The sequence below is a fragment of the Protopterus annectens genome, chromosome 2.part0 (assembly GCF_019279795.1).
Source record: "Protopterus annectens isolate FY-2018-M chromosome 2.part0, PAN1.0, whole genome shotgun sequence".
NCBI lineage: Eukaryota > Metazoa > Chordata > Ceratodontiformes > Protopteridae > Protopterus > Protopterus annectens.
Window position 1 is genome coordinate 67,542,550 of NC_056728.1, and position 20,947 is coordinate 67,563,496.

The 20,947-nt window shown below is 43.3% G+C and overlaps 1 protein-coding gene across 1 annotated transcript in view; it reads right to left on the reverse strand.

Moving 5' to 3' along the window:
• The window catches only part of LOC122792701 (germinal-center associated nuclear protein-like), a 1,487,771-nt gene that overhangs the window by 842,849 nt on the left and 623,975 nt on the right, over window positions 1-20,947 (reverse strand). The gene's annotated exons all lie outside the window — the stretch shown is intronic.

Here is a 20,947-nt window from a genome sequence, read left to right on the forward strand (position 1 = left end):
AAAACTATTAAAAAACCATACGTATACATTAATATGTTCCTTAGACCTGCATGTATAGATTCAAACATATAAACAGTACTATACAGTTTAAAAAGTGTAATTAAAAAATATATATGTGTATAAATATTAAGCCTCTAAAAATACTATCTTCCTCTTTTGAATCTAGCATGTAATATAGTGTACTTTATCATATTCTATTGCGAAGCTAGAGCTAAATATATAAACCTTTGGTTGATTTAATTAGTTAGCTAAGAATCCAGGATCAAAAAAGGTTTAATACTAATAAAGTCGTTGATTCCTGGACTTCTGGTGGAGTCTGTCAGGATCTGCCATTTACTCTCTTTACTAGCCAATCTAGTCTTCCAATCACCCCCAAATGGTCCTTCTTTTTCTTCATCTATGATAAAGAATGAAAATGTGTGTTCCTCTCCAAATTCTTTTATGTGTCGAAATAATGCGTTATTACAATCCTTCTTTTGAATTTTGTAGTAATGCTCATACACACGCTTCCTAAGCTCCCTTTCTGTTTTGCCTATATAATAGGCCGAACAGATTTTGCATAGAGCTAAATAGACAACACTCTTTGTACAACAATTACCGCCAATACTTTTAATCACAGTTTGGTTGATATCACCCAATACTATTCTACTACTGGTGTTAATAAACTTGCATTGGTTGCATCGTCCACATTTACTGGTAAAAATCCTTCCTTTCTTAGTATTCACCTTTATAGGCCTTATACATTCCAATAACCTTTTAATGTTGGGACCAGTCTTGTAGACAATTCTGGGCTTAACCCCCACAATCTTCCTGTTGGAATCAACAACAGTAATAATGTCCCAATATTTGTTTAGTATGTCCAGAACTCTAACACTGTATGGGGTGTATGTTAAAACACATACTCTGCCTGAAAACCCATTCATATGTTTAGTTGGTATCATACTTTCTATCTTATGACCCAGTAGGGGTTTGTATTTGAGCCCCCATTGGGTTTCCACATAGTCAATCACATGATTGATCATACCAATGGGGTATCCTCTTTTTCCAAATAGTTGTTTGATAAGGCCCATTTCTGTTACCATTATTTCCCTCGTTGATGACATCCGAGCACATCTGATCGCTTGCCCCTTAATAATGTTCTTAAAGATATGGGGAGGGTGTTCACTGCCATAAAATAAGTAGTCGTTGGAAAAAGTGCTTTTGCGATGGATCTTGGAAGTGAAACCCTTGTCAATTAATTCAATGAAAACATCTAGGTAAGCTATACCCTGGTTACTCATATTGTATGTAAACTTAAGGTAATAAGTTGTACTGTTGATGTATTCCAGGAATTCGACAATTTTATCCTTAGGACCGTTCCACAAAATAAAAATGTCGTCTAAAAATCTCACATAAAAGGTAATAAACTTCGAGAATTGACAGGAGGTGATAAATTCGTTTTCCCAATCTGACATCACCAGGTTGGCAAAGATAGGGGCACAAGATGCCCCCATAGCAACCCCCTTGTTTTGCCTGAAGAATTCACCTTCGAATGAAAGATAGTTGTGGTCCAATACCAGGCCCATCATATCAATAATTAGATTGATTTTGTCCCATGACATATTCGAGAAACTTCTCAAACTGTTCGCAAACCTTTCTAATCCTTCATCCTTGGGGATGCTCGAGAATAAATCACACACATCAATGGTGAGCAGTGTACAATCTTCAGTCCAAACATCAGGGGTAAGCCTGGATAAAAAATCCCATGAGTCCTTTAAAATGAAGGGAACATTCTGAGAAACAGACTTAGTCCATCTGTCGATGGCAACCCCGAGGTTATACGTCTTAGAACGGGATCCCGATATGATGGGTCTAAAAGGTGGCTTGCTGAGAGATTTGTGGATCTTTGGTATCCCCACTATACGAGCCATAACCGGATGGTCCACTTTTAAAAAGTTGTATATATCCTCGGTGATGCGATGATCAATCAAGTATTCTTCCAAAGCCAGGTCGATTCTTTTGAAGCCTATGTTGATCTGATTGATGGAAACGATCTCGTAGTTCCCCGAATTGTGTAAGAGGTTGTGTATCTCTGCTTTGTAAGCTAGACTAGAATAAATGACAACCCCCCCACCTTTGTCCGGCTTCATTATTCTCACATCCTGGTTGTATCTAATCTCGTTCAACATAGTTCTCTCTTGCTTGGTAATATTGTCTCCAAGGGGGTCTTTGTAATTTCTTTTCTCTCTTCTAATATCTTTGTTTAAATAATAGATGTCCTTGCATACCATTTTTTCGAAAACGTTGACCTGTGTGTTACCACTAGGAACAAAAACATTTCTTTTCTTTAATTCCACCGTTTCGTACGTACCCCTCTCTTCATTGTGCGCATCAAATAGTAAAGCCAAATTCAACCTTCTACTAAAAAGTTTGATCTCTTTGATGTGATCCACTATGTTGAATTTCTGTGAAGGTACAAATTTCATACCTTTACTTAAAAGGGTACATAAGTCATCCTCAATAGCTAGATCTGTGTAGTTGAAGACTTTGAAGACTTTGAAGCCTTCAAAGTTTTTGATGGTGGGTAACTCGTCACCTAGCGAGGTTGACACTGTCAGTTCCGAAATATCATAGATGTTGTCCCTAGTGGTAGCAATGGATGGGGAGGGCATGTTTGTGTCAGGACCACAGCCATCAGTGTCATCCACATTTCTCACATTTAATTGTACTTCCTGAAGTTTTGGTGGTACGTTTTCCCATAATTCAGGTGGTGCCTTCCCCCCTGAAAATTCTCCTGTCTGTTCATCTCCCTCCTATTCAATATAGGAGTAGGAGGGAGATGAACAGACAGGAGAATTTTCAGGGGGGAAGCTATTGAGGATGACTTATGTACCCTTTTAAACAAAGATATTAGAAGAGAGAAAAGAAATTACAAAGACCCCCTTGGAGACAATATTACCAAGCAAGAGAGAACTATGTTGAACGAGATTAGATTCAACCAGGATGTGAGAATAATGAAGCCGGACAAAGGTGGGGGGGTTGTCATTTATTCTAGTCTAGCTTACAAAGCAGAGATACACAACCTCTTACAATTGGGAACTACAGATCGTTCCATCAAACAGACCAAGATACGCTTCAAAAGAACCGCCCTGGCTCTGGAAGAATACTGATTGATCATCGCATCACCGAGGATATATACAACTTTAAAAGTGGACCATCCGGTTATGGCTCGATAGTGGGATACCAAAGATCCACAATCTCAGCAAGCCACCTTTAGACCCATCATATCGGGATCCCGTCTAACGATAACCTGTTGCCATCGACAGATGGACTAAGTCTGTTTCTCAGAATGTTCCTTCATTTTGAAGGACTCATGGGATTTTATCCAGGCTTACCCTGATGTTCGGACTGAAGATTGTACACTGCTCACCATTGATGTGTGATTTATTCTCGAGCATCCCCAAGGATGAAGGATTAGAAAGGTTTCTGTAACAGTTTAAGTTTCTAATATGTCATGGGACAAAATCAATCTAATTATTGATATGATGGGCCTGGTATTGGACCACAACTATCTTTCATTCGGTGAATTCTTCAGGCAAAACAAGGGCTATGGGGCATCTTGTGCCCCTATCTTTGCCAACCTGGTGATGTCAGATTGGGAAAACTTTATCACCTCCTGTCAATTCTCAAGTTTATTACCTTTTATGTGAGATTTTTAGACATTTTATTTTGTGAGCGTCCTAAGGATAAAATTGTCAATTCCTGAATACATCAACAGTACAACTTATTACCTTAAGTTTACATACAATATGAGTAACCAGGTATAGCTTACCTAGATGTTTTCATTGAGTTAATTGACAAGGGTTTCACTTCCAAGATCCATCGCAAAAGCACTTTCCAACGACTATTTTTATGGCAGTGAACACCTCCATATCTTTAAGAACATTATTAAGGGCAAGCGATCAGATGTGCTCGGATGTCATCAACGAGGAAATAATGGTAACAGAAATGGGCCTTATCAAACAACTATTTGGAAGAGGATACCCCATTGGTATGATCAATCATGTGATTGACTATGTGGATACCCAATGGGGCTCAAATACAAACCCTACTGGGTCATAAGATAGAAAGTATGATACCAACTAAACATATGAATGGGTTTTCAGGCAGAGTATGTGTTTTAACATACACCCCATACAGTGTTAGAGTTCTGGACATACTAAACAAATATTGGGACATTATTACTGTTGTTGATTCCAACAGGAAGATTGTGGGGGTTAAGCCCAGAATTGTCTACAAGACTGGTCCCAACATTAAAAGGTTATTGGAATGTATAAGGCCTATAAAGGTGAATACTAAGAAAGGAAGGATTTTACCAGTAAATGTGGGATGCAACCAATGCAAGTTTATTAACACCAGTAGTAGAATAGTATTGGGTGATATCAACCAAACTGTGATTAAAAGCATTGGCGGTAATTGTTGTACAAAGAGTGTTGTCTATTTAGCTCTATGCAAAATCTGTTCGGCCTATTATATAGGCAAAACAGAAAGGAGCTTAGAAGCGTGTATGAGCATTACTACAAAATTCAAAAGAAGGATTGTAATAACGCATTATTTCGCACATAAAAGAATTTGGAGAGGAACACATTTTCATTCTTTATCATAGATGAAGAAAAGAAGGACCATTTGGGGTGATTGAAGACTAGATTGGCTAGTAAAGAGAGTAAATGGCAGATCCTGACAGACTCCAGAAGTCCAGGAATCAACGACTTTATTAGTATTAAACCTTTTTGATCCTGGATTCTTAACTAACTAATTAAATCAACCAAAGGTTTATATATTTAGCTCTAGCTTAATAGAATATGACAAAGTACACTATATTACATGCTAGATTCAAAAGAGGAAGATAGTATTTTAGAGGCTTAATATTTATACACATATATATTTTTAATTACACTTTTAAATTGTACAGTACTGTTTATATGTTTGAATCTACACATGCAGGTCTATGGAACATATTAATGTATACGTATGGTTTTTTAATAGTTTTTTAAAAAAGTTCCATAATGTTTGTTTTGTAATATGTTTGTCTCTTTAAGAAACGATTAAAGCATTGGCGCCAAATGTTTTTTAAAAATGAACGATCATGAAGGAACACACTAGTTCTGAGGAAGTCTGCGTTTAAGCAGATGAAAGCGCTAAACTAGTGTGTGCTGTTTCACATTAAACTCGGATTTTCAGTATTTTGGATCAGTGGTTTCTTTTATCCTTTGACTCGGTGGAGAATTGGGCGGTGTAGTAACGCATATGTTGTGGATCATCATGCTGTGTTTGTGAACTGCTTTCACAGTGAACTGCTTTCACAGTGAACTGTTTTTAACGGAAGGCTGTCTGTTTTCTGGATACGGTGCAATTCCAGCACATTTAGTTCTTTTTACACCACCACCCGGTGCAAGCTGCTGTTCAAGCTACGTGACCTCCGCTTGCTCCATTGGTAAGTGATAGTGTTTGGTGAAGGTGTGTACTGAACTCCAAGTTGCAGCTTCCAGAATATCCTTGGTTGGCACCCCCCTGAGGAAGGCTGTAGATGTAGCTGCTGCCCTGGTGGAGTGGGGCCTAATGCTAGCAGGAAGTGGTTTTCCATGATGGGTGTAGCAAAAACATATGCAATGTCCTATCCATTTTGAAATGGTCTGTTTTGAGATAGCTTTTCCATGTGTTGTTGTAGCATAGGATACAAAAAACTGGTCAGATTTTCTGAAAACCTTAGTCTTATCCAAGTAGTAACGTAGTTGCCTGTGAATGTCCAAGGAGTGCAGGAGTCTTTCTCCTTTGCTCTGTGGATTTGGGAAGAAGGTGGGTAAATGGATGGTTTGATTTAGAGCCACACTGGATACCACCTTTGGCATAAAGGAGGGGTTAGTTTGTAGGGAAACTCTGTCTTAATGAAAAATGAGGAAAGGCTCTACTGCCATTAGTGCCTGAAGCTCTGAGACTCTTCTGGCTGAAGTAACTGCTAGCAACAGGGCAGTCTTCCATGATATAAACTTTAAATCAGCTGAGAAAGCTGGCTCAAAAGGTGGCAGCGTAAGTTTTTCCAGAACAAAGGTGAGGTCCCAAGTTGGTGTTGGTGCTCTCCTGGGAGGCCTAATGTTTTTGGCCCCTCTGAGGTATTGCCTTAGAAGTGGATGTGAAAATAAGGGAGGATCCGTGTTGTAGTGAGCTGAAATAGCTGAGGCGTGGATTTTAATAGATGAAAAGGAAAGACCTTTGTGTAACAACTCAGTTAAATATTGTAGAATCTGAGGCATATCCGGCTCAAGGGTATTTTGGCCTTTAGCTTGGTTCCAGGCGCAAAATCTTTTCCATTTATCTGAGTAGGCTTTCCTGGTGCTGGGCCTCCTGGCCTCCAGAATGACATCCATGACAGCTTGTGAAAGATGAGTTGGCTGGTTGCTTAGGTGATTTGCCATGCAGCCAAATTTAAGGTTTTGAGCTGGCTGTGAAGAATCTGACTGTCTTGCTGGTTGAGTAAAAGAGGAATTTGTGGTAAAATCCATGGTGGGTCGTGGGCCATGGTCCTTAGCAGTGGGTACCAGTGCTGGCGTGGCCAGTCCGGGGCAATGAGTATCATTCGTGGTCTCTCCATCCTCACTTTCAGCAGCACCTTTGTGAGAAGGGGCAATGGAGGAAAGGCATACACTGTCAGCTTTTTCCAACTGAATGAGAGTGCGTCCACTTTCCAAGCTTGTTGGTGAAATGTCCTTGTGCAAAATTTTGATAGTTGATAGTGTTGGAGGTTGGCGAACAGGTCTATGTCTGGGCGCCCCTATTTTTGAGTTATCATTGCAAATACTTGTGGATCCAGTTTCCACTCTTGGGGATCCATGATGTTCCTGCTTAGTTAGTCTGCCAATGTGTTCTTTTTTCCTAGCAGGAATTGAGCCTGTAATTGAACTTGGTAAGCCAGTGCTGTGTTCCACAAGGTCATTGCTTGCCTGTATAGAGGGTAGCAGAGTGTACTCCTTGCTTGTTTATGTACCACATTACTGTTGTGTTGTCTGTCCTTATTATCAGCTGTCATGGGTGTAAAAGGTCCTTGAAGGCTGTCAGAGCATTCTGTACAGCTAGCATTTCTTTTTGATTGATGTGCAGATTTCTTTGATTTGCAGTCCATATGCCTTGAGCGCACTGTCCTGCCATATGTGCCTCCCAGGCATAATCCGATGCATCTGTTGTCATAGTTTGCCTGGATGGGGGTAAGGTGAAAGGCTGACCCTTGTTGAAGTGACATGCCTGTGACCACCATAGAAACTCCTGTTGAAGGCAGGGGATGAGAGGCATCATTGTTTCCAAGCTGTGGCTGTGTTGAGTCCATACGCTTTTCAGGTACCATTGTAATTTCCTCATATGCATTTTTGCAAATGGTATAAGTAGTATGCAAGATGCCATGAAGCCCAAGGCCTGCAGAATTTTTCTTGCAGGGAGTTGGGTCTTTGTTGCCATTATTTTGAAGTACTGAGTTAGATGTAGTTGTTTGTCTGGCGTCAGATAAGCCATCTGGGCCGTTGTATTCAAGCTGGCACCCAGGAATGTCATATTTTGTGAGGGCATTAGTTTTGATTTCTTTTCCTTTACTGTGTACCCTAGGCAACTTAGAAGGTGATTTACAAAAGCCAGATGTTGTAAGAGAATGTCCTTGCTTTCTGCTTGGATGAGGCAGTCGTCCAGATATGGATAGATTTGAATTCCTCTTTGTCTGCAGTATGCAATTACTGGTGCCAGGCATTTTGTGAAGACCCTGGGCGCAGTAGATAAGCCAAAGGGCAGTGCAGAGAATTGGTAATGGGTTGAACCTGCAATGAAATGGAGGTATCTTCTGCAATTTTGTCTGATAGGGACATGTAGGTATGCCTCCTTGAGGTCCAACGTTACTAGCCAAGCTTTCTTGCCCAACATGGGAAGAAGCTGCTGTAGTGTTAGCATCTTGAATTTGGGTACTTGCAAGAAGGTGTTTAGAATTGAAAGGTCCAAAATGGGTCTCCAAGCATTGTCCTTTCTGGGGACTAGGAAGAGCCTTGAGTAAAATCCTTGGCCTTGCTCGTGTGTAGGCACCAGTTGAATGGCTCTCATGTCCATGAGAGCTGTAATTTGTTTTTGTGCCTCTGCCCATTGATTTTGTGGCAGGTTTGGCATTCCTTTTATCCTTGGCATGGCATGGAAATGGAATCTGTATCCTTGTGAGATAATGTCTAGGACCCATTTGTCCTTTGTGATGATGCGCCAGTTGTCTGCAAAAAGTGCTAATTTTCCTCCCAAAGGAGCTGCCAAGAGAGCTTTGCTTGGCTGTTTGAGGTTTAAGTCATTGTGTTTGTCTTCTAGTAGTTTGGGGCCTGTCTTCTCCCTTTTGTGTTGCAGCGCCCCATTGGCGAGGTTTGTAAGGTATTTGTGCTTGACCTCTGCCCCTTGAGCGTCTGTATTTACCCCTCTGTGGTCTGTCAGAAGCTGGAAAGGACCAATTTTTTGTTGGCCACTTTCTGCTGAAGCGTGGGGGCTGTACCTGTAAGAAATCTTTGACCATCTGCATAGATTTTGCCTTATCCTCCATTTTCTTTAAAACCTCTTCTGCTTTAACCCCAAATAAGACATCCTGCTGTAAGGGTGCAACAACTTTGCTTTAACATGATCAGGCAGAGTTTGTTCCTTTAACCAAGCATGCCTACGTATAACAGACCCAGTAACAGCTGCTCTACAGGAAGCTTCCAAGGAGTCAAATCCACATTGTAAAGTATGTTTGCCCACCTGTTCAGCTGCATGCAACAGATCCAGCATTTCCTTGAATTCAGACTGTTGAGGGTGCGTGCTCATCTTTTGTTTTATTTGAGACATTAGGAATTGCTGGTATTTCAGAATGTGAAATTGACAATTTAGTGCTCTCATGGCTAAAGTAGCTGAGGTGTAATCCTTTTTCCCCCACCTATCTAGTGCTCTGGAGTCCCTTTCAGAGGGTACTGGAGTTTTAGCCATAGAAGCCTTAGCCCCTTTGGGACCCTGGGAGATTGTCTCTGGGTCAGCAACAGGGCTTTTGTAAAGGAATTTGTGAGAGTCAGGCACTCTATAATATCTGTCTGGTTTGGCTGGTGCAGGAGGAAGAGAATCTGGATTGAGACTAGATTCTAAGTGAACATCATCCACAATGTCCAAAACTGGAGGGATAGCAAGTGGTCTGTGCTGGGGAAGTAAAAGAAACTCTCTGAGCCTTTTCTTTGAGTCGGAGTAGTCCTGACACTCCCAGTGGAAATGTTCCCTCATGGTATGTAAGGTTTCCCTAAAGGAGTAGTCTTCGGGTGGAGAAGCTGAGGGAATGGAATCTTCAGCATCAGAATCTTCATAAGGGGGAAGAGAGTAATCCTGTTCCTCAGATGAGTCTGAGGAAATAGAAACTTGGTCAGAGGAGGCATAATCCTCCTCTTGTCTAGGCCTTTTGTCTGGGGAGGGGTTGGGAAACCCTGATCAGAGTAATCAAATCTTCCACCATCTTAAGCATCTGTTTCTTAGGCATGGGGCCTTGAACTGGAGACTGAAGTACTGTCTTTTTAGATTTTAGTGGAGTCTTTAGCTTAGCATAAGATTTAATAGTAAGAGAAGTCGGCCTGAAGACACCTTCTGAAACCGAAGGTGTTTCCACAGCTATAGCTTTCCTTCTGCAATGTTGTCGGTAGGGCCTGAGGTGTAGGTCTGCGTTGGCCTAGTACTCTCAGTTTGGGAATCCGATGCAGTCTGGGGTTCCAATTCTGCGGTCGTCAGGGGCTGCGTAGGTGCCTCACCGAAAACCGGAGGACCGGCGACCAGCCCAGCCGAGGCCTCGGAGTCTGGCTTGGATCTAGGCTGCCTGTCCTTATCTTTGCGTTTTTTATGCACGCCGGTAGTCGTTTGCTCCGACGGCATAGTGTAATTAAATTTTCTACCGAAGTAGTGCCGTGCAAAATCAAAGCGTCGCTTTATAGTTCGCTTACTGAACCTAGCACAAAACCGACAACCAGTGACATCATGGGTCTGGGCCTAGGCAAGGTATACAATAAGAATGAAAGTCTTTATGAGGTATTTGCTTCCCACAAGAAATACAATTGTTAACTTTTTCTGACATCGGACTGAGGCAAGAAAAAGGTTCCCCATGGGGTACTTAGCTTTGAAGACTTCGGACTGAAATTCGATTCGAAAATCTCAGGTGTCGGCCAACCGGCACTTGCGAACTGCTTCTGCTTTGGGCACCGCGCAGCAAGAAAGACTGAAGAAAATGGCGTCGGATGCCTCTTATATACCCCTGGCGCACTGACATCAGGGAAGAAGTGACAGCAACCGACGTCGGACCAAGACTTTGGAATTCAGGCCGAATGCGGGACCGCCTGATGACAGGATAACCCAAGTGTGATGACTGCAGCAGGGTAACACGATGAACATTAACAGAATCCTGATAAGAAGATTCATAATCAACTTTAGTCCTAAGCCTCTTAGAAGGGGGGCTGGCTACCCCTGATCAAAGGTACTAGATCTTCAGCCATTCTTATCATTTGTTTTTTAGGCATAGAGGCCTGAGCATGTGGCCTGGGCGTCGTTTTTTTAGGCATGGATTGAGATTTAGGCCTAAGTAAAGAAGGAGGCGTCGGTTTAAAATGCAAGTCTGTAGGCCTGAATACACCCTCAGAAGCCAGTGCCTGCAGAGTGGCTCTGGACCCATCCAAGGTAGAGACATCCACGGGTTCCTTAGCTGAAGCATCTCGCTGCATACCGGACTCCAAATGGGTCTCAGTAAAGGCCTGCAAATCAGAAGTAGTGGGTATCAGGGGCTGCGAGAGTACTGGCGACTGGCTTAGGAGAAGTGTCAATGGCAGTTTTGGATCTCAGCGGCCTGTCTCTGTCTTTATCTTTGCATTTTTTTGGAATCCCGGTAGTCGGATGGCTAACTGACGACATTTCTGGATAACTAAACAGAGAACCGAAATATTTAGAGGCGAAAATATACAGACAACGGATAGTGCGCTGATTAAATAAAGCAGAAAACTGACAGCAAGGTACGTTGTGGTCAGGGCCTAGGCAAGAAATACAGTACGAATGAAAATCTTTATGAGACATTTGCTTTCCACAAGTAATGCAATTATTAACTTTTATTGACATCAGTAGGGAGCAAGGAAAAGTTTCCCCAATGGGGTACTTAGCTTTAGATGAAGACTTCCATTCTGAAACTCGAAAACGAAAATTTCAGGAGTCGGCCGACCGGCACTTGCGAACTGCTTCTGCTTCAAGCACCGCATGGAAGGAAAGACTGATGTAATGGCATCAGCTGCATGTTTTACACCCCTGACAACCTGACATCATGGAAGAAGGGACAGCAACCAACGCAGGACCCAAGACTTTGTTAATCAGGCCGATTGAGGGCTACCTGCAAGCAGATAACCCAAATGTAATGACTGCAACAGAGAAACATGAAGAACATCTAGGGGGTCTGCATGATCTCTCATCTTTGAGATAGTCTCACCAAAGGAAATCTCCTCCAGAGGGGAAACTGTCCCATTGGAATGTTCCTCTGGGAAGCATAGTCCAAGCAGGAAGGAATTTGGAAGGAGTAACTATCCTCAGAGGAGGAATCTTCCTCTGAAGTGGCTTGTGTTCTGGCCCTTTTATGAGGGGAAGGCGATCAGGCAGAGGGGGAAGCAGGCTGGCCTGAGGGAGGCCTCAGAGCCACAAAGGCCTTGGGTAAAATTATGTCACTCCTTCTAGGGGTCTGAAGGGGAAGGAATGTTTAGTTTTTTGTTTTTTTCTTTGCAGGAGTACCCATCCAATGCAAAGAGGGAGAGCCGGACGTAGACCTACATTTGACCAGATCGACTCAACATCCTCTCTCACTACAATCTGGGTGAGTCCTCAAGGGCCTTCAGACATGATGAACCTACGTTTCCCCTAGTCATTGGAAGCCAGGATCTGTGATGCCTCTCTGGACATGCCTATGTCCAGTTCCAAGGTGGCCTGAAAAATGGGCTCAGCCTGTGGGTCTGTTTCTGGAGCAGAGCATGTCTCAGAGCTCTTATGTGCTTTGGGAGAGACGTCCGTAGAGATAGGTGTAGCTTCCACTTCGTGCCTAGGTCTTTTGGCCTTCCGTTCAGTAGGTTCGATCGTCAAGTTTGAGAAACCTTCAGCCACTGCACTTTTAGCTAAGAGTTTAAGTTGTTGATTCTCCAAGTAGATAGTGAGGGAAGAAAGCCAGCTACAGAGGGTCTTGGGCACAAAGAACTGAGAAAGTGAATAATTTTTATGGTTGTGGTGGGGGCCCGAGCCAGAAAAGGCACTAGGAATGGCTGTCCTTGTAAGGAATCTGCCTTCCACAGTCACATTTCCCTTTCCTGGATGACACTAACCTCTACAAGAGAAAACAGTAGCAAAAGATAAAGGATTCCCCAACAGGGCACTTACCTTTATTGAAGGAAACAATTCTGGCAGCAGAGTAACATCCAGGGTTAGCTATCCAACTGGCAACAAAGTTCAGAGGATGGTGCGCGTTTAAGTCACTTTTATGGCCTACGTCCAATAACCTACGTCAGACGTACGGCCTACGTCCGTTAAACTACGTTAGACGTACCGCACACCCTATGGTAGTAAAAAACTTCGATACACTGGCCGACGTCAGGTCGCCTTGTCAAGCAACTCCCTCATGTAAAGAATACTGCAAAAGATGAATAGGACATCTAGCTTTGGATGGCCAATTCTTTTGATATCTAGGAAATGATGTGAGAAAAATCTGTTTGTAATCCTGCACAATTCTCCTCTCCTGCAGAGATTTGAAAAGTTCAGATGCAGCACAGCCAAACAAAAAATCCATATGAAGGGAATAATCCAGTAACTTGACCTAGATATCCACTGGCAGAGACTGGAGGCAAAGCCAAACAAATCTATGTATGACAAATCGAGTGCCTACAGCTCTGGAGGAAGTTTATTTAGCATCACAGCTACATTTAATAGAATGTCTGGCTATTTGCATAGCCTAAATGAGTACGGGATCCACAAGTGCCTTACATTCAGACTACTCCCAATTTGCCACAGTTTTATTTAATTCCCCTAGAACAGAGAGAAGACATTTTGTCATCTGAATTTGATCATTTAAGTCCCTAAAAGCCAAGGTGGCATATCAGCAAAGACCATCTTACCATAAAGGTTCATGGCTTCACTATCTCTATCTGAAAAGAAATCATTAGCTGCAGGTAAAAACTTAATGGACAGAAAAAAATGAGAGGTTTGCTGTGTGTTTTTTTTTCAGGTAAAAACTTAATGGACAAAAAAAAACTGAGAGGTTTGCTATGCGTTTTTTGTTAGGAGAAATTTCATGAATTCAGGGCCTTTGTAAAACCTGTCAGACTTTTTGGGGGCTAGAGGCTGAGAGTCAGAAAACGAAGAGGTACATACAAACACATCTAGAAATGCTTCTAAGACTGTGGGACAGGAGTAGCCTTAGGGTTTCCTACCTCAAACCAAGTTGTACCTTTTATGAATGACAGTAACTTAAATGGATTGTCATTCAAAATGCTGCATCATCCTAGTAATAGTTTCCTCTAAAGAAATTTCTTCATAAGGGGAATCAGGGGACAGTTTGTCTTCCATCATTGAATCAAGTTGTTCAGGAGACTGAAGTTAAGATAAGTAAGATAAAGAATCCTCATCTGAATCAGATAGTTCTTCCTCATCAGATGAGGACTAGTGCTGTATTTTTGAAGGAGGAGGGGTGAGGAAGGAAGGGTGGCTTTATGGACAAGATGGCCTTGTGTAGGTCTTGGGAGAATTACAGATATTACTTTTCCTGAGATGTCTATGATGGAGAAACATGCCTAATTTTCTGTTTCTTTTTCAGAGGTGTGCTGTACTCTCTAACAGAGTAGAGGTTCAAAACACTGACATACCTCAATTAACGTGCCAGGAACGTTTTCCCTTAGCAGGATCATTAAGATATGGCCTATGGTCTCTCTCAGCTATAAATCACCCTAGGTTCTCCCCCCTTCACTATCATCAGTGTAGACTCTGTCTCTTTAGACATGTCAGTAATAAATACCATACCAGCCATTAGACTGGGTTGCTGTAGTGGGCTCCTGGGAATCCTGGGAAGTAGTGGGATGTTTTGCAAATTCCTGATGCATCTCAATAGGAACATCCAAGACAAACAGGGCAGCTGAAGTTTCAGGTCTAGCTTTCTTGAACTTCTTTTCTGGGTGCGAGCGGGACATCTGAAGCTGAGGGTTCCCATCACCTTGCCTTGCACAAAGCACTTTATACACTGGGTCTCTCAAAACATAAGAACGTCTTGTTTGTAATGTTTTACAAATGAATGGTAGATTTTACAATTTTTGCAGTCCTGTTCAGACCCTAGATGAAACAAATACTGGGAGTGGAGGTCTTTATAAAGGACCTGCCTACCACAATAACCCCACCTCCCTTGGCGGATACTGACAAACCTTTTGTAATAAAGCCAAGAAAAAAAGAAGTTTCCCAGTGAGGTACTTAGCTGAGTACATCTACGCAATGGAAGCAACAACAACAACATGGTGTTCAGACCTACGGAAGCAAAGATCCTGCATTCTGACTAATGGTAAGACAGTCTGAGAATCTTACACTCACACTTCCGCTTCTATACCCAGACGTCCACAGGCTGAGGTCATTTGATTCTGCCTTTGGTACACCGGCAGGACATCAAGTTACCTCAGCAGGATAACCTGGAATGTCCAGAAAGTGTTGCCTTTGCTACACCTACCAAACATCACATTACCTTGGTAGGATAACCCTCTCCCAGTCAGTCTGGAATACTGCACCAATGATCCAAGGAATGATATCTGGTGATATTGTTAATAACATTCAAGTGCAAACACGTGTACATGTTTGATGGGATAACAGTAATAAACTCCATTTGTTATTAAAAAGTAACTACCAGCCTTACCTACAGAGTACAGACACTTTGTCATACTGAGAAGATGGCTATATCAATGCAGGGCCTACAAAGCCAGATATCAAATCACTGCTCTTTTACGAATACAAAGTGCTCATTTTCTGGCATCAGTGAGGTAGAGTCTGTCAGTTAATTACCAAGGAATGGACTGCTAGTCAGAAAGTACAGTTTTGTACCTACCATAAATGTAGATGTCCGATAGGTATGCATCTGCAGTCATCACATATGGGTTGTCCTGCCTCAGGCAGCCCTTCGGTCGGCCGGATTCGGCTGATGTCGCCTTCCCGGCGTCAGAGCCTGGGGTATAAAAGCGTCAGCCGACACCATCTTCCTCAGTTTTTCTTGCCCCAGATGCCAGGTGCCCTCTAAGGAAGGCTAAATTTGGAGAAAATCAATAAATTCCAAACATGCACAAAAATATATACATATATAAAAACAAATACACCATAATAGATAACCCCAGGTAGCTATGAGAGGGGAATGTACCCAAGAAATACCACAGAGGGGAAGGAGGGAGGGTAAACCTGACTGCAGATGCATACCTATCGGACATCTACATTTATGGTAGGTACAAAACTGTACTATGTCCTTCAAGGATGCATCTGCAGTCATCACATATGGGTAGAATACCATAACCAATCTGGGGGTGGAGGATCTATGTAAAGGATGATGTAGCTAAAATGCCCTGCAGGACTGCCGTAGCAAAGCCTGTTCTGGATCTGGAATATAAAGGTAAGTTGTAATGCTTGGAAAATGTATGCACGGAGCTCCATGTAGCAGCTTCTAAAATGTCCTTGGTAGCCACCCCTCTTAAGAAGGCTGTGGAGGTGGCTGTGGCTCTGGTCGAATGAGGTCTAATGTTAGCTGGCACAGTTTTTCCATGAAAGGAGTAACAGAAATGAATGCAATTCCCTATCCATTTTGAAATTGTCTGTTTTGAAATTGCTTTTCCTTGTGCACCAGCAGCATATGCTACCAACAACTGGTCAGTTTTTCTGTAATTTTTACTTCTGTCCAAGTAGTAGCGCAACTGCCTGTTTATGTCCAGGGTGTGCAGAAGCTTTTCCCCTTTTTGTGGATTTGGAAAGAAGGTAGGCAGGTGAATAGCTTGGTTTAATGAGACCCTAAATACCACCTTTGGCATAAATGAAGGATTGGTTCTCAATGAGACTCTGTCTTGATGAAAAATAAGGAATGGCTGTACTGCCATGAGGGCCTGTAACTCGGATTCTCTTCTTGCTGAGGTTATGGCCAGAAGAAAGGCAGACTTCCAAGAGAGGAACTGTAGTTCTGCAGATGCTGCTGGTTCAAAAGGAGGCAGTGTTAGTTTTTCCAACACAAAATTAAGGTCTCAAGTAGGCACTGGTGATTTCCTTGGAGGATTGATGTTTTTATATCCTCTTAGAAACTATCTTAGCAGAGGATGAGAGAAGACAGGTGGATCAGTATTGTACTCTGCTGAAATTGCTGAAGCATGAATTTTAATGGAAGAGTAAGACAGGCCATTGTGGAGCATTTCTGCCAAATATTCCAGAATATGTGCCATGCTCATAACTGTTGCATCTAGGCCCTTTGAGGTGCTCCAGGTGTGAAATCTTTTCCATTTTGCTGAGTATGCCTTCCTTGTGGAAGGCCTGCGAGCTTCCATGATGATATCCCTCACTCTCTTGGATAGCTTATCCTGGTGATGAGTCAAGGTATTTTCCAGGCAGCTAGTTGTAATGTTTTCAGGTTGGAATGCAGAGTTTTGTAATTGTGCTGTGTCAGGAGAAGAGGCCATTGAGGCAGAAGCCATGGTTTTGTCTGTGACATGCTCTTTAGCAATGGGTACCAGTGCTGTCTTGGCCAGTCCGGAGCAATCAGAATCACTCTTGGCTGCTCTGCCCTGATCTTCAGTAAGACTTTGGTTATTAATGGAAGAGGTGGGAAAGCATACACTGTTAGAGTTCTCCAGCTGAAACAGAGGGCGTCCACTTTCCATGCTTGTGGGTGGTATGTCATTGAGCAGAATTTCTCCAGCTGATGATTGTGTGGGGAGGCAAAGAGGTCTATGTCCGGTCTCCCCCATGATTGTGTTATCTGATGGAAGATGTCTGGGTGCAGCATCCATTCGTGTGCATCCATGATGCTCCTGCTTAAGCTGTCCGCCAGTATATTGTCCTTTCCTAGTAGAAACTGGGATTGCAGCTGTATATTGAGGGTCAAGGAAAGTTCCCATAGATTCATTGCCAGTCTGCAAAGAGGGTAGGAATGGGTGCCTCCTTGCTTGTTTATGTACCACATAACTGTAGTGGTGTCTGTCCTTATTAGCAGGTGGCCCTGATGTAGAAATAACTTGAAGGCCTCGATTGCATGCATCACTGCCAGCATTTCCTTTTGGTTTATGTGCATGCGTAGCTCTTTTTGTGACCATAGTCCTTGAATGCATCTTCCTTCCATGTGCGCTCCCCATCCGTGGTCTGAAGCATCCGTTGTAATGGTTTGGCTGGCTATTGGTTTGCTGAAGGGCAAACCCCTGTTTGACTGGCTTGCTTGAGCCCACCACAGAAATTCCCTTTGAAGGCATGGGATGAGTGGTATCAAAGTTTCCAAGCTGTGACTGTGCTCTGTCCATAAACTCCTTAGGTACCATTGGAGTTTCCTCATATGTAGCCTTGCTTGAGGAATCAGAAGAATGCAAGAAGCCATGTAACCCAGGGCCTGCAGGATTTTTCTTGCAGTCAGCTGAGTTTGTCTTGACAGGTTTGTGAAGTAATCTGGTAGTAGGTTTTGTTTTTCTTCTGTGAGGAAAGCCATTTGGGTGGTTGTGTCTAGATCCGCACCCAGAAAAGTTATTCTTTGGGATGGTACAAGTCTTGACTTGTGAATGTTGACTGTATATCCCAAGGCCTGAAGAAGATAGATGGCATAATTCAAGTGTTTTTCCAAAATTTGTTGGCTGTCCGCTTGTATAAGGCAGTCGTCCAGATACAGGTATATTTGCATCCCCTGAAGTCTGCAGTGTGCAATTACTGATGCCAGGCATTTCATGAATACTCTGGGCACAGTAGATAAGCCAAAGGGCAATGCTGAGAATTGATAATCCTCTGAACCTGCAAGAAATCTGAGGTGTCTTCTGCAGCTTTGTCTGATAGGGACATGCAGGTATGCCTCCTTGAGGTCCAGAGTTACCAGCCAAGACCCCTTGCCCAGCATGGGAAGGAGTTGCTGTAGAGTCAGCATTTTGAATTTTGGCACAATGAGATAAGTATTTAGTGCAGACAAGTCGAGAATAGGCCTCCATTGCTTTTCTTTTCTTGGAACAAGGAAGAGTCTGGAATAAAATCCTTGGCCTTGTTCTGCGAGAGGAACCTTTTCTATTGCTTTCATTCTCATTAAGTTGGAGATTTGTTTCAAAGCCTCTGCCCTTTGATTTGGTGGCAGGTCTGGCATGCCTTTTCTTTTCGGTAATGTGTGGAAATGGAACCTGTATCCTTTGTCTATTATTTGTAGTGTCCACTTGTCCCTTGTAATAATGTGCCAATTTTCTGAAAAATAAGGAAAGCTTTCCACCCAAAGGTGCTTGCAATTGAGCCCTGGTTGGCGGTGTCAAAGTAAAGTCATTGAGTCTGTCCATGTGCAGCAGTTGCAGGCCCTGCAATACCTATCTAGTTGGGAGGCTGCCATTGACGTCCTCTGTAGGAGCCTCTAGTTTGCCCTCTACCTCTGGCACGCTTGTTCTTGCCTCTCTGAAATCTGTCTGTGTATGGAAAGGACCAGTTCTTGGAAGGCCAATTACTGCTGAATCTTGGTGGTTGGACTTGCATAAAATCTTTGACAGTTTGTACAGATTTTGCCTTTTCCTCAAATTTCTTTAAGACCTCCTGAGCAGTGGAGCCAAATAACTTTTGCTTTTCCAGTGGAGCATCCAGGAGCTTTGCTTTAACATGGTCTGGCAGAGATTGTTCCTTCAGCCAAGCATGCCTACGTATAACTGCACTTGTCATAGCTGACCTACACGAAGCTTCCAATGCATCATAACCACACTGCAAAAAATGGTTGCTAACCTGTTGAGAGTTATGTACCAGATCCTGAAGTGATTTGCGATCTAGGGGTTCAGGTGAAGACAGCTTTTTATGCAATTCATCTAACAAATATTCTTGGTACTGTATCATATGGAAATGACAGTTTAAAGCCCTCATAGAAAGGGTAGCAGAAGTATACACTTTTTTACCCCATCGCTCTAAAGCCCTGGACTCCCTTTCAGAGGGGAGTGGATTTTTTGTAGTGACAGCTGCAACCCCTTTAGGGCCCTGGGAAATAGTTTCTGGATCAGCAGAGTGGGCCTTGTAAAGGAAAAGATGCGATTCCGGGACCCTGTAGTACCTATCGGGTTTGGCAGGAGCCGGAGGGAGAGTGTCAGGGGTTGAGCTAGATTCAGAGTACACATCATCAATGACACTCAAAACAGGGGGAATAGCCAAAGGTCTATGCTGAGGCAAATGTAAGAAGGTCCTTAATCTCTTCCTGGAATCAGAGAATTCCTGGCCCTGCCATTGGAAATGCTCCCTCATAGTGTGCAGAGTTTCCCCAAAAGACAGTTCTTCAGGAGGGGAGGCCGAAGGGATAGATTCCTCTGCATCTGAATCCTCGTAGGCTGAAAAAGCCTCCTCCTGGTAGCCTGAGAGAACAGAGCCATCCGAGGCCTCATAAGAGGAGAGGGGGATCAGAGGGCTCAACCCAGGGCCTTTTTTCTGTAGGAGGTTGAGAGCTCCTGTCAGGATGAGGCTGAGAGCCCCTAATTAAAGAAATAAGGTCCTCTGCTAGACTAAGGATCTGAGAACCTGTAGTGGGTCCCTGAGGAATAACCCTGGGAGGCACAGATTTTGAGAGTTTGGCAGCTTTAGCCCTAGAGAATGCCTTAATAGACATGGATGCAGGAGGCCTGGCTGCACCACGTGCTGGTGTAGTTTTGTCTAAGGAAATGGTGTCAGAGGGTTCCTGGACTCCGGATTCCAAAGGAGATTCAACAACCGATACAGTAGTGGCTTCCAGGGCCGAGGTTGTCGGTTGTACGGTTTCGGTGGACAGTAGTACCAAGGGCTCTGTTTCAGCCGAGACCGAGACACTCGCGGTAGGCCTGGCCGTGGTTTCAGCCGAAACCGCGGACCGCGTGTGTCAGTCCTTATCCTTCCGTTTCTTTATTAAATGTGAAGTCGGAGTCTACGATGGCATTTTGTAAGCAAAACTAGCCCCAAAAAATTCCTCTGCAAACTCCGACCGACGTCTTAGAGTGCGTCGGTTGAAGGAAGCACAGGCGGAACAGGCCGAGACGTCGTGGTCTGGGCCTAGGCAAGGTAGGCAGTAAGAGTGGAAATCCTTATGAAGTATTTGTTTCCCACAAGTTAAGCAATTATTAATTTTATCTGACATCGGCTGAGGCAAGAAAGAGTTCCCAACGGGGTACTTAGCTTTTGAAGTCTTCGGTTGAGCTGAATTACAGGAGCTGGCCGACCAGCACTTGTGAACTGCTTCTGCTTCGGGCACCACGTGGCAAGAAAGACTGAGGAAGATGGTGTCGGCTGACGCTTTTATACCCCAGGTGCTCTGACGTCGAGGAAGGGGTGACATCAGCCGACGCCGGACCCAGACTTTGGAATCCGGCCGACCGAAGGGCTGCCTGAGGCAGGACAACCCATATGTGATGACTGCAGATGCATCCTTGAAGGACATCCTACTATTCTTTGTCTATATAATTAGGTTACTTACACATTGTTTCTACTGAAGTGGAGGGATGAAACCTTGACTACAACCATCATTCCAGGCTTGATCAGTGACCTCAGCACTACAGCAGCTGACAGTGGGGGAGGTGGATAAAGACAAAAAATAAGGCAAAGGCTGCACACGTTTCTCAAGGGGAAGGTTGAGGAAGCATGCTGGGAAATGTTTAGTGTTATAATGCTGGTGGAGACCAAAGCTTAAGAGAGCTGTCAGTTAATAACAAAC